General features: G+C 50.4%; 2 long non-coding RNA genes across 2 annotated transcripts in view; one reads left to right on the top strand and one right to left on the bottom strand.

Moving 5' to 3' along the window:
• Positions 1-1,589: 1,589 nt before the first annotated feature.
• LOC106698176 lies at positions 1,590-5,320 on the bottom strand. The gene is made up of 2 exons (XR_001349447.2): positions 5,199-5,320; positions 1,590-1,890 (listed from the first exon to the last, which is right to left on the bottom strand). It is a non-coding gene; the product is annotated as an uncharacterized LOC106698176 (long non-coding RNA).
• A 311-nt stretch (positions 5,321-5,631) lies between these two features.
• The window catches only part of LOC102417941, a 10,505-nt gene continuing 2,554 nt past the window's right edge, over positions 5,632-13,582 (top strand). Inside the window, exons 1-2 of the long non-coding RNA XR_330225.3 lie at positions 5,632-6,003; positions 11,749-11,825. This is a non-coding gene — a long non-coding RNA (uncharacterized LOC102417941). The remainder of the gene's footprint in view (positions 6,004-11,748; positions 11,826-13,582) is intronic.

Here is a 13,582-nt window from a genome sequence, read left to right as displayed (position 1 = left end):
GCAATAGCCTTCTAGCTGGAATCTGCTTCTACCTATTCCAAACAGCAGCCGGAATAATCCTCTTAAAAAGTTAAGTCCTGGAGATCATGTCACTCCCCCATGCAATCCTCCATCTCATTCAGAAAAACAGCAAATCTACTTACAACGGCCTGGATTGATCTGCCTCGCTAACCCTCTGGGTCCTCATCTCCCACAACTTTCTCCCTCCTTCACTCCGCTTCAGCTACACTGGCCTCCTTGCTGTTTCTCCAAGGGTGTTCCTGCCTCAGGGCCTTTGTATTCACTACTTCCTCTGCCCGGAACATGCTTCCCCCATGTCCACGTGGTTTGCTCTCTCACTTCCTTCAAGTCTTTATTCAAAAGTCATTCTTCTCAGTGAGGCCTTTCCCATCCACCCTATGTAAATATATGAAATACACTATGTCAGCATCCTACCCCTTCTATTCTTTCAGTTGTACTCCATCGACTCATCTTTGTTACTTACTAAATGTAAACTCAATGAGAGCAGGTACTTTCTGTTTTGTTCATTCCTGGATCCCCTATGCCTAAGAGAGTACCTGGCCCACAGAAGGTACTCAATAAATATCTGTGGAACCAATGTCATTCAATTCAACTGGCTGTAGGGAACCCTCCACATCCTACAATCCTCTGGTTACCAACACAAGTACAATCGTTTTTGTAACGAAAACCTTTTCTCTCAAGCTCTTCTAGAAGCACAACTTTAAAAAAGCAATGAGTTTGTCTGGGCTCTTGCATATTTACACCATCATCTATCTAATCCCAGTAGACACGGCCCTTGCCTTCTCTTCCTTTGCTTCCTAGTTCCTGTAAAAAATCACCAACGGCTGGTGACCTAGTTGCAGATGAATATAACTATTAAACATCAGCTCTCAATAAAAATTACTGGTGTGTTTATTCTTTCATAGAGCAGAGGAATGTGTTATAATCTTCTTGTAACTATGTGAGTCTCTTCACCAAATATATTTAAATGATGAAGCAAGTGTCTTGAAATATAGTTTTCTACTGATCAGCTTTTCAGGAGATCTCAGTTGTGGTCCCAGCACTACCATGGAATTGCCACAACTCTGGGAACTCCCCCTGAGTTCTCCAGTATTCTCCTAGGGGAAATGTAGACTTTGGATTAGATGACCACTAAGACCCTTCCTTTTTAAAAAATTTTTTTTAATTGGTTTTAGAGAGGAAGGGAGAGGGTGAGAGAGAGAGAAACATTAATGATGAGAGAGAATCATTGATTGGCTGCCTCTTGCATGCCCCCCATGGGGGACTGAACCCCAAACCCTAGGCATGTGCCCTTAACCAGAATCGAACCCGGGACCCTTCAGTCACAGGCTGATGCTCTATCCACGGAGCCAAACCAGCCAGGGCTAAGACTCTTTCTTGATCTAAAATTGTGGTTTCCTTGGAAGAGAAGAGTTCCTATTCTCAAGTCACTACAAATGCAGGTGGTTATCTCATTGGCTTTCCCAAAGAAACATTGGTTATGCCAAAGAAACAGGGTCACAAGACAATATGACCTTTATATTGGTCAGGACTTTTCTGTTAGGGGTATAAACCCAACTCAAACTGGCTGAAGTGAATAAGGGTATTTATTTGCACTGACAAGTTGAAATTCCAGGGGTAGAGCCTTTTCTGGCAAGCTGGGTTCTAGGGCTTATGGGATATAAGGGGGACCCAGTCTCTCTCCATCTTCTGGCTCCACTTTTTTCTGTATTGGCCTCATTTTCAGTAGGCTCTCCCGAGCAGCATCACAACGACACATGCCAGCTTCAAATCCAAGAGAAAAAAAGGCTTCCCAAGAATTCTGGGATCTTCTTTAAACGGAATCTCATTGGTTTGGTGTGAGTCACATGGTCCTTCCTGAACCAATCACTATGTCCAGGGAAACAGACAGATTAGCCACATTAGTATCCATTCTCCAATGGAGCTGGGGTGGGGGTGGGGCCAGCCCACCCAATCCACATGGACTGACAGTGGCAGAAGGATAGATGTCAAAAGGAAACTCAGGGGGCTAGTAACAGAAGAAGGAAGGTTGGATATTAGACAAGTGAAAATAACAGATAAAATCATAATTAAGTTATGATTTTCCTGTAGGTACTATATTAATCTCCCATGGCTGCTGGGTGGCCTAAAACAATAAAAAATTATTCTCTCGAGATTTTAGAGGCCAGAAGTCTGAGATCAAGGGTTTGACAGGGCCATATTCGCTCTGGAAGCTCTAGGGTAGAATTCCTTCTTTGCCTCATCTAGCTTCTGGTGCTGTCAACATTCTTTGACTTGTCCTATATCACTCTAATCTCTGCCTCTGTGGTCACACTGCCTCCTCCTCTTCTGTTTTTTTCAAGTCTTCCCCTTATAAGGACACGTCATTAAATTTAGGGCCCACCCAAATAATCCAGAATAATCTCATTAAGATTCTTAATGACTCTCTAACCACCAAGCCAAACTGGCCAGGGCTGTATTAATATTGATAATAGTTCATAATCAAGAACTCAAATGGAGCCTTAAGCGGTTTGCCTCAATAGATAGAGCATCTGCCCATGGACTGAAGGGTCCCAGGTTCAATTCGTCAAGGGCACATACCTTGGTTGCAGGCTGGCCCTAGTTGGGACACATGCAGGAGACAACCAATCAATGTGTCTCTCTCACATCGATGTTTCTGTCTCTCACTCTCTTTTCCACTCTCTTTAAAAAATCAATGGAAAAGTATTCTTGGGTGAGGATTAACAAACAAACAAAGAACTCGAATGGAAAGTCACTGGCAAGAATATGCCACAGGCCTTAACCGGTTTGGCTCAGTGGATGGAGCGTCAGCCTGCAGACTGAAGGGTCCCAGGTTTGATTCCAGTCAAGGGCATGTACCTTGGTTGTGGGCACATCCCCAGTGGGGAGTGTGCAGGAGGCAGCTGATCGATGTTTCTCTCATCGATGTTTCTAACTCTCTATCCCTCTCCCTTCCTCTCTGTAAAATATCTATAAAATATATTTTAAAAAAAGAATATGCCACAGAAAAGTATTTTCAAACCTGATTTCTTTTCTTAGTTCAAATGAGTAAAACACATTCAAAATCTCAACCACTGGCCTTTTCTTGACTAGGTAAATGGTCGTAGGAACCTCAGTCTCCATTAGAGATAAACAAGATAAAAATCTTGTGACTAAATTAACAGGAGCTCCTACTCCTCAAAGTAGACAACAGCGGAATACATGTTTTCAAATAGATGTCATTTTGTCCCCTATTTCCACCCACATTCAGCCCAAGCAGCTGCCCTTTCTGGTTGCTCAGGTTGGACCGGGAACTCACTGGTTGCTGGTATTTTCCCTGGAGGCATCGTGGCAGCAATTCTGGATTCAGATCCTCAGATATCACTGGGGCTGGGCAGGTGGCTCTGTGCTTTATCAGTGGGATTAGTCTCACAGGTGTTTCACAAGGCTGGGGACTGGGGACTGGGGACTGGTGAGGAGTCTGATCCCTTAGCCTGCCCCCCTCCCCTATTCAGGAACTAAGGGGCATCTATCCTCATATAGGTTCTCGGGTGCTTTTTCTACTAGAAACAGTAGGGTGTGAGAAGGACGAGAAGAGTTGGGTGTCATGATTTCTGCATCCAGGGAACATACTCAGCTTACACCTGGCACACAGGAAGCGAACTGTGTGTACATTGGGAGTGTGAATTTCCAGTGTCGGAAGCAGAGCGATCTAATAGAAAGAGCTCTGGCCGGGGACACTGGTGGGCAGATCCTTCTCTGTCACCACCTGGCTCAGTGACCTTAACTGGCACCTCCCTTCTTGTGCTCTGCAGTCCCCCACATTTCAACAAGAGGATTGGACCAGATGCTCTCTGAGGCGTCTTCTAGCTTCACGATCTCTCAGAGGCGCACACAATTACACCCTCCAGGCTGAGAATCTGGGATACCTGTAAGGTTCGTTAGCTGCTTCTTTTTCCAGAAAGCTCTCTCCCACACACCCCGAGGTTGCGGATGTAACCAGGACCCTAAAGAAGATCCCAGTTATGCCAGTATCAGTCATTCATCAAACATGAATTGGGTGCCCCCAGGTGCCCGCTGGAGCTACACAGATGAGCGGGGTGGAGGCCCTGCCCGGAGGAGCACACAGCCGAGTGAAGGGGACAGATGAGTGCATGACGGATTGCATCGCGGTGCGATAAGTCCCACTATAGGGTTATTAATGAGGCTGCCTGACACATGGAGGATGGACACATAAATCTGTCTGGGGTGGAGTCAAGAAAGGCTTCCTGGGAAAGGTGACACCTGGGCGGACACTGCAGGGTGAGCAGGAGTTACCTGGGCCGAACAGGGATCAAATCCCTCATGGTGCTCACAGCAAGGATGCCCACTCCACAGGTGCTTGCAAACTGCCATGGACCCATTGCTGCCTCTAAAGCAGCGGTTCTCAACCTGTGGGTGGCGACCCCTTTGGGGGTCGAATGACCCTTTCACAGGGGTCGCCTAAGACCATCGGAAAACACATATATAATTACATATTGTTTTTGTGATTAATCACTATGCTTTAATTATGTTCAATTTGTAACGATGAAAAATACATCCTGCAGATCAGATATTTACATTACGATTCATAACAGTAGCAAAATTACAGTTATGAAGTAGCAACGACAATAATTTTATGGCTGGGGGTCACCACAACATGAGGAACTGTATTAAAGGGTCGCAGCATTAGGAAGGTTGAGAACCACTGCTCTAAAGACAGGTGTCTCTCCCGTTGTCTGTTCCCCTCGACCTGACACACGGATGGAAACAGTGTGCGCCTCACCGAAGCCCAGGGGAGCCCAGCTTTGACACAGCCCGGAGCCGGCAGAGCGTGGGCCCAGCAGCGGCACTTTGACACGCCCGTATCGGATGCTTGCAACCTGTGTTCTGTGCACAGAACACACTTCCTCCTCTGCTTTTTCTTTCCCTTTCCCTTTTCTGCTGAAAGTTTGGGGGAAGGCACATAAAAGCTCTTGGCTTCTGAGTGTCTTTCTAAGGTCTCCTCTGATTCTACTTAGTCACGGCAGGCTTCTTGGAGGAAGTGCTCAGAAAGAAAGGTGAGGACTAGCTTGACTAATGAGGCTGGCATCTTAGCAAGAGGAGTCTCCCAGGGCCCCTTGCTACCCACGCCCAAGCCACCACCCTTCCCTGCACTTGACCTTTGCTCCTCTCCTTACCTCCCGCCAAGTAGAACCAGGTTCGACCAAGTCCTCTTTTCCGTTTAGTGGCTGGGCATGTCCCTCCGGTTCGTGGTTCGCAGCTTTAAGCCAAACTGGTTCCGGCGCCCAGCATCTGGACTTGGGGACCTGCATGCTGCGGCTCATTCTGGCTGTGAACTACCTTGGAGGCGGCGCCCTGGCTCCGCCCCCTCCCGCCGCAGGTTCAAGTGTGGGCTGGGAGCTGGGCGGTGAGGAACACTCCCGGCGCGCACAGCAACCTGCTCCCTGCTCGGCCTCCAGGCTGCCGGCGGCGGGGCCGGAGGGACGGGACCGGGAGCGGTGCTGAGCGGTCCGGCCCCGCGCGTCCCAGCCCTCGCCGCGCCGGTCTCCAGTCCCCAAGTTCACGGGCGCCCCAAGAGGAGTCGGCTCGCGCAGGAGGCAGGTGGCGCCGGCTGGGGCTGGGGCTGGGCGGCGTGGAGCTCGCTCGGCCCCGCGAGGGTTAAGCCGTGCCGGCTCCTGCTGCCCGGCTGGCGGCCAGCTGCCTCCAGGGAGAGGCCGGAGCCGCTGCCCGGAGGGACCCGGAGGGACGCCGTCAGCCGGGGGTGCACCTACCTCAGACCCCCTCCCCGCCCCCATCCCAGCCTCCAGGAGGAGCAGAAAGTGGGGGCTGCGGGTGGGGAGCCCCTGCCAGCTCAGCCCCCGGGGTGGCTGGAGAGCCAGGGGGGCAGCGAGACGCGGAGATGGCCGATGAGCCCGCCTGGCTGGACCTGCTGGGCCGGTGGACCTACGGAGTGGACCCCGGTGGGAGAGTCTTCTTCATCAAGTATGTCGTCCGTCTCGTTGATTTCTGATTTCTTTAAAGTTGTCGAACTTGAAAGGCGGCGGGGCTGGGGGCGGCTGGCTGGCGAGGGCAGGGGGGAGCAGGGGCTGGAACAAGGGGCATGACTAACAAGTTTATCACATGCCGGTTTGAATGGGTCTCCCGCCTTTTCCTGGGCGTTCAAAGTCCAGCACAGACTCAGCATTCTGAGGGCTGGAAGGGCAGGGCCAGGCAGGGCAGGTGCCGGCCTTCCCCCTCCTCCCGCCTCAGACCCGAAGGGGAGGACGACCGGACCCGGGGCCCAGCCTGCAGCTTTTTCTCCTCAGTGCGGTCCGCTGAACCGGCCAGGGCTGAGTTCTTTCTTTTTCTTTGTTGTCCCCCACCCCCCTCCTTAAGGGAAGACTTGGGCTAAGTGACAAAACATCAGGGGGCCCTGCTCCTACCATCCAGGTCCTGGCATATCCTCACCCCAGGCCCGCCGCCTCTCCTTCCTGCTTCTTTCTGGGGCTGTGGTCCAGAGGAGGGAGGGGACGCCCGCAGCACATCAGCATTCTTCAGAGAGCGAGCCTCTGCTGCTCGCAGTAATATATTAGCACTGTTATATTAATTCCATAAACCGAAATGGCTCTGGCATAATCTCATTATAACAGAGTGGCCCCGCTGGCGCTATTTTGGCCGCTCGTACCGTAGTCATGCTTTGCCAGGAGAGAAATCTCCCGAGGATACAGCAAGTCTACAAGCGCAGCATCCTGAGCTGTTCCCCACCCAGGAGGAGTTGTCCCTTCCTCAGGAGAGCTCCTCAGAACAGGAGAGCGGCGGGCATCTCAGATGCACCCCCTCCGTCTTCAGATGGGGAAGCGAGGTCCTCCTCGGGCGGAAGGTACTCATCTGAGATACAGCCACTTGTTAGCAGGGCTCGGATTCAGGCCGGTAGCTGCTGACGGTAGCCATTCCCCTTCCCCGCCTGTGCAGGTGGCCAGCGATTTCCCTCTAGTGTTTCTCAGTTCCCTCATTTGCTGTTGGCCTTTCTTCCGTAATTATCATCCCTATGATCCTAATTGAGGTTGCAATTAGATTATCTTAGAAATGACCGCCATTGAAGTTCTTGATCCTGGGTTAGATTCTTAAATAACAGAAATCCCTCAGTATTAAAACTGGAGTTTCTGCTGTCCCTGGTTTGAGACTTTATTGCCCGTAAGAATCACCCGAGGAATTTATGAAAAAGGCCGACCCTGATGCTACCTGCAGGCGTTTAGAAGGCCTAGGGTGGGGCCTGGGGATCTGAATTTCCACAAGTTCCTCAGTCATTCTGATCAGGATTAATGTGACTCTCATCTTTCTTCCCAATCTCATTTGCCTTCTAGCTTCTCTTCTTTCTTTCTTTCTTTTTTTTAAAGATATATTTTATTGACTTTTTACAGAGAGGAAGGGAAGAGGGATAGAGAGTTAGAAACATCGATCAGCTGCCTCCTGCACACCTCCTACTGGGGATGTGTCCGCAACCAAGGTACATGCCCTTGATTGGAAATGAACCTGGGACCCTTCAGTCCTCAGGCTGACGCTCTATCCACTGAGCCAAACTGGTTAGGGCTCTTCTTTCTTTTTTAAAAAAATGTATTTTTATTGATTTCAGAGAGGAAGGGAGAGGGAGAGAGAGATAGAAACATCAATGATGAGCAGGGATCAGCTGCCTCCTGCACACCCCACGCTGGGGATAGAGCGTGAAACCTGGGCATGTGCCCTGACCGGGAATCAAAACATGACCCCCTGGTTCATAGGTGGACACTCAACCACTGAGCCACGCCGGCTGGGCTTCTCTTCTTCTTTCATTCCACAAACTTTTATTGAGTATCCACTGCTTTTCTGCCGTAGGGCTAGGCATTGGAGATAAGGAAGAAAAAAAAAAAGGAAAAAAACAGGTTTTTTTTCTTGAAGGGGGTAGGAAGAAAATGAAAATAAATACTTAGGAAATAATAGGATCCATTCTAGAGGTGTTTTCTTGGTGCTCCAGGAATACAAGGAAGAAAGAACGAATGTTCTCCAAGGAGGAAACATTTGAGCTGCTTCGAGAGGAGAGAGACTAGAATGAGAGGGGCCTCGAAGCAGAGGCCAATGGGAAGGAGGGCATGCTGGGTGCCAGGGCACAGGTTATCTAGGACATGAGGGGGGGCCTAGAGATGGAGTGGAGGTAGCAGAAGATGTGGTAGGACAAGGGGTCTGAACCTGCTTCTGTAGGTGAAGGGGAACCAAAGATTTTAAACAGAGGATTGGCATAGTTAGAGCTGCATTTTAGAAGGCTCCCTCTGGCAGCTGCATGGACGGAAGATGACTTGAGGGTGGAGAGCAGTTAGGAAGCAATGGCAGAAGGCCAGCTGATGGGGAACTGAATTGGGATGGTGAGAACAGAAGGGAAGGAGAGGGAGAGGGGGAGAAAGAGGAGTGGAACTGAGAGCAATCACGTACTGCCTGAATGTTGCGGAAGGGAGGAAAAAGGAAGATTTGAAGATAAATCTCAGAATTGTTTACTTCAGGTTGACAGAGATCAGGAGTATGGGGAGAGGAACAGATTTTAGGGGAGATAAGTTCAGTGGGAAAATTCCAAACTTGAAGTCCCTGTGGGAAGGTGACAAATAGGACAGAGCTTAAGGGAAAGGCCTGGGCTGGAGAGTCCTGAGAGTCATCATGTGGGAGTGGAACCACCCAGGAGTAGGTGAGAGAGAAGACGGGAGGGCACCCAGGCAGCACCCATGTTTAAGGAAAGGACGGAGGGAAGAGAGGATGGAGCAGAGGACCAGGGGTCACAGAGGGGGACAGCGCCAGGGCCAGGGGCGGGTGCTGCCTCAGGAGGTGAGGAAGGAAAAGTGTCCACTGGGTTTAGGAGCTGCGGGGGTCTTTAATGACCACCAGGAAAGTGGTTTCAGGGGAGGGCTCGACACAGAACCAGCCTGCAGGGATTGCTGAGTGGGAGACCAGGAAGTGGGGACAACTAGAGGGACTGGTTTCCAAGAGGAATGTTTGGTCACTTAGAAGAGGAGCATGAGACAGGAGCCGGAAGAGGAGGCAGCATTGAGAGGGAGGCCGAGGGTCAGACCGTGGAAGACACGAACAGGAGTGAGGGCTACAGGGATGGACCTGACAGGGAGAAGGAAGCTGAAGACACCAATCTTCACTAGACTGTAGATGCCCAATAGAATTTGATTCTATAAAAGATAGGGGAGGGTGGTGACTACCCCCTCGGCAGAGGGATTCGCCTTAATGGAGCAGGCAGCCTCTTCTCCAACGGGAACATGGCTACGTTTGGGAGATGGGGTGGTTAGGTCCACTAGGAAAGGTTCTGCCCATGCTTTCTATTTTGTGTGAAATAAGAGATAAGACATCCATTGAGAAGGGGTGGGTGTGGGTGGGTGGGGAAGAGGCAGGCGCGAGCCTTGAGGTTGGTGGGAAAGCCTTAGAACAATCAGCAAATGGCAACTGACTGGAGCCCCTGAAGAAGATACTAGGGCCCAGCCAAGCTTGGAGACTGGATTTGCAGTGACATCAACCCTCCCAGTTCCACAGGGTCCCCGTGAGCCCAAAGCTGGAGTGGAGATAGCCTGTGACTGCATTGTTCTGGGCCAGGGGCTGACACCAGGAGGGCCCGGGGAAGAGGAAGTTGAGGGTGTGGTGGGGCTGTGCCCACCCCGGTGACCTCATGATTATTCATGATCCGGGCAAACTGAGGGACTGACAGTGTGAGAGCAGGAGAGGGATCAGGGGCCAGAAAGTGTCAGGGTGGCAGGGAGGAGGCCCAAGAACCAATTCCCCTCACACTTACAAGTCAGCGCTGGCTGGATTTACTCTCCCTCAGCCGCCTCTCCCATTGCCTCCCAGGACCAAAGCCCAGCCCAGAGGTCATCCCAAAGGCCGCCCAATGTTTCCAGGGTCCCCGGGCCACCGAGCAGTCACTTTGTTCCCTCTCTCCTCTCCTCATTCGAGGGGCGGGTGAACTGGGGAAGCTCCTGCAGAGGGTGTCCAAACTTAGGGAAGAATTAATGGAGTCAAGCCTATTCCACACCAAGATTTGGACCTGGATGTTCCTAGCAGCTTCCTTTGTAATGGCCCCAAACTGAAAACAACCACAGTGGTTATCAGCAAGCAAGTGGAGGAACACACGACCCTATATCCTACGATGGAATGCTACTCAGTAATGAAACGGAACGAACTGTTAACTCCTGCTACCACATGGGAGGGACTAAGGAAGAAAAGAAGGAAAGCCACAAAGGGGTCTAACTTGTATGATTCACTTATATAATACGCTAGAAACTCTAGAAAATGCAAACTAACCTGTAGTAACAGGAAGCAGACTCGTTGCTGGGGGGAGGGGAAGGTTAGTAAAAGCTGTGTGTGGGTGGGGCTGTGTAGAGAGGAATTACCACGGGGCAAAAAGAAAATTTGGGGGAATTCATTTCTTGATTTTTGTGGTAGTTTCATGAAACTTTAAATTAAACCAGACGTTTTAAGCATGTGCAGTTTATTATATATCTTGCTTCGCTAAACATTTTGCGAGTCCTTCTTACTAGAGTTTGTTATGTTAATCAAAGTATTAATTATAGCTTAAAAGCACTGAATGTCCTGGGCCCCAAGGACCCCCCCACCTCATAACCTGGATGACACAGGTGGCCTGAGAGGCCTCTCCTCCACATACCTGGATTGGCCAAGAAGGTAGGGGAGAGGGCAGTGCCCCTTGGCTGGTGTGGGCCGAGAAATATCGACGGGTCATCTGCCCTCAGATCCTCGGCTAGAGCGCAGAGGATCTGCACTGTGGGGAGCCCACCCTGGTGGGAGGAAGATATTAGAAAAACTCAGCCCTAACTGGTTTGGCTCAGTGGATAGAGCGTCGGCCTGTGGACTGAAAGGTCCCAGGTTCGATTCTGGTCAAGGGCATGTACCTTGGTTGAGGGCACATCCCCAGTAGGAGGTGTGCAGGAGGCAGCTGATCAATGTTTCTCTCTCATCAATGTTTCTAACTCTCTATCCTTCTCCCTTCCTCTCTGTAAAAAATCAATAAAATATATTTTTTTTAAAAAGAAAAGCTCAGGTTTTACGGGGTATGGATCTGGGTCTGAATCCTGGCTTCATCACTGACGGATGGTGTGGCTTTGGGCCAATGACGGCACCTCTCTGAACCTCACGTTCGTCATCTGCAAAATTCCTGATGTGAGGGAATGTTGTGAGTGAAAATACATGGTGTTATAGACACCCAGGGACTGCTGGCTCACCCGCCTCCTCCTTTCTTATCCACCGAGGAGCTGCCACTTGGGGACCTTCCCTGTTCTTCCCATGTGACTTTACCGTCACCTCAGATGTCACCTCCCTAGCGAAGCCCTCGTGCTGTTCCTCGTCTCAACTTCATCCCAGTTAGTGCTCCTTCTCTGTGGCGGGACAGCACTGTGCTCGGCTGTAACAGGGGTTCTGCTTCCTATCACATCCCAATGTAATCTGATCGCTGAACATTGAGGTGCCATTGACATACAGCCTGATATTATGCCGCTGTCTTTCTATATGTTTGTTTCTTTGGGGTCAGGGATCAGACAGTGTTCCTCTCTGAATCCTCAGCGCCTGCTCAGTAAATGTGAATGAATGAATGAATGAATGAATGAAGGGCATGTGGATACTCCATCTCAGGTGTCTGGGATCGGACTGTCAGTGTTGATGTGAACTTGCAGGCAGGTCTCTTGAAGCTGACATTTTCTTATTGGTTTTCTATAGTGATGAGGAAAAGTCAACCAGTTGGGTGCACCCTGGTACGAAATCCCCCATCCAGAGTGGATACTGCTCCAGCCCAGGTAAGAAGCTCCTCTGCCCCTGTTTTTGCAACAGAAAAGGAAGCAGGGGTGTCCATCAGTAGATGAGAGGATGAAAAGCAGTGGCACATGTACACAGTGGAACGCTACTCGGCCGTAAAAAGGAAGAACATCTTACCCTTGGCGACAGCATGGAGGGACCTGGAAAACATGACGCTAAGTGAAATAAGCCAGTCAGAGAAAGACAAGTACCATAGGATTTCACTCATATGTGGACTCTAATGGACAAACCGAATTACCAAGCAAAATAGAGACAGACTCATAGAGAGCAGACACACAGCCCTAGGGGGAGGAGGCTGTTGGGGGGAGTGGAGGGTTTGAGCAAAAAAGAAAAAAAGAGAGAGAGAACTCGTGGACACGGACAACAGTGAGGTGATTGCCATGATGGGGGATGGATGTAGACGAGGGCATAGAGGGGCTAAATGGTGATGGAAAAAGAAAGTAAGCTTTTAAGAAACAATAAAAGGACGCAATAGCTTGAGGTGGCAGGAGGACTCTGCTTCCGGCCTTTCCTTCTCCATGGATGGACTCGGCGGACATTCCGTCCACCCTCTGGGGGACAGTGCAGGAGGGTTGATGCTCACTCTTGGGTCAAGCCTCTGCTCTATAATTAGTGTCTGGGGAAGACCTCTGAGAACAAAGGCTTTGCTCCTCTCTCACCTCCTTCTCAGTCAGCAAATCCCCTTCATCCTGAGCGCCCCTGGCCTGGGCAGGGCCCAGCCCCCAGAGCTGGACCCAAGAACCTGATGCCGGATGGAGCTGTTCTCTCTGGGGGCTGCCAAGGTAGGCGCCACCAGCCAGGGGCTGCTGAGAGCTGAAATGTGATTAGCGTGACTGAGGAACTGAATTTTAAATGTTAATTAAGCTACATTTAAAAAGCCCTTGTGACTGGTAGGAACTCTTTCACATAGGGGGAACATTAAAGAAAAGGGGGCAGGGCCAACCCTGGTTGCTTACTATGGAGCAGACTCCTTCCCAGCCCGAGGGGAAGAGCCAGGAGAGTGGGAAATGGGGGACACGCACAGGCAGAGATTTTAGTCTAAAGCAGTGGTCGGCAAACTCCTTAGTCAACAGAGCCAAATATCAACAGTACAACGATTGAAATTTCTTTTGAGAGCCACATTTTTTAAACTTAAACTATATAGGTAGGTACATTGTTATTAACTTAATTAGGGTACTCCTAAGGCTTAGGAATAGCCACACTCAAGGGGCCAAAGAGCCACATGTGGCTCGAGAGCCGCAGTTTGCTGGCCACGGGTCTAAAGTGAAGAGGTTCCACAGGGAGAACCAGAAGGCCTGCTGGGACTCCAAGTGAACTACCAGTCGTCCTCTTCGGGCCACCAGAGACCCACGCGCAGGGGCCTTCCCGCCCTTGGCCTGACCACAGAGCAGGCACGTGGTTCTGAGCGTCTGGTCCCCCGTGGGGCACGGTGGCACGGCGGGGCACGCTGGGTTAAGTGCTGACTTGCCCACAGCCTGCTTTCTTTTAGAGTCCAGGCTGCAATCATTGTGGTTTTATAGCTGGAAGGGATGTCAGGGGTCCTGGAGTCCAAGTCCTTCATTTTAAAGTAAGAAAATGGGTGGGGAGAAAAAGGGAGTCCTAATATAAGGTGACAGAAGATTTGACTCTGGGTGGTGGCACACGGTGCAATATATAGATCTTGTAACATAGAAACCCACATCTGAAATCTATATGTTCATGGTGACCAATGTCACCCCAATACATTTAATAAGTAATA

Source organism: Myotis lucifugus, unplaced genomic scaffold (assembly GCF_000147115.1).
Source record: "Myotis lucifugus unplaced genomic scaffold, Myoluc2.0 scaffold_145, whole genome shotgun sequence".
Lineage (NCBI taxonomy): Eukaryota > Metazoa > Chordata > Mammalia > Chiroptera > Vespertilionidae > Myotis > Myotis lucifugus.
The sequence above is the reverse complement of the archived record's forward strand: the minus strand, read 5'-3'. Positions and strand labels throughout refer to the sequence as shown.